The sequence below is a fragment of the Mus caroli genome, chromosome 19, assembly GCF_900094665.2.
Source record: "Mus caroli chromosome 19, CAROLI_EIJ_v1.1, whole genome shotgun sequence".
NCBI classification, from domain to species: domain Eukaryota; kingdom Metazoa; phylum Chordata; class Mammalia; order Rodentia; family Muridae; genus Mus; species Mus caroli.
Genome location: NC_034588.1, coordinates 6,071,775 through 6,072,214, shown reverse-complemented (window position 1 = coordinate 6,072,214; position 440 = coordinate 6,071,775).

Here is a 440-nt window from a genome sequence, read left to right as displayed (position 1 = left end):
GCTCCTTGGGTACTTTCTCTAGCTTCTCCATTGGGAGCCCTGTGATACATCCAATAGCTGACTGTGAACATCCACTCCTGTGTTTGCTAGGTCCCTTCATCGGTTTTTCAAGACGGGATTTTTCTGTGTAGCCCTGGCTGGCCTTAAACTCAGAGAGTCTACCTATCTCTGCCTTCCGAGTGTTGGGATTAAAGGGGTGAGCCACCACCACCTGCGCTTTTTTTGTTTATTTTTCTTCTACTGCCAGGATCTTCTGTGCTCATAGGCAGCCCCAGTTGGCTGTTCTGCTTGGGCTAACCCAGGTCATGGCAGTTCTGCTCAGGCTAACCCAGGTCATGGCAGTTCTGCTCGGGCTAACCTGGGTCATGGCAGTTCTGCTCAGGCTAACCCAAGTCATGGCAATTCTGCTCGGGCTAACCTGGGTCATGGCGGTTCTGCTC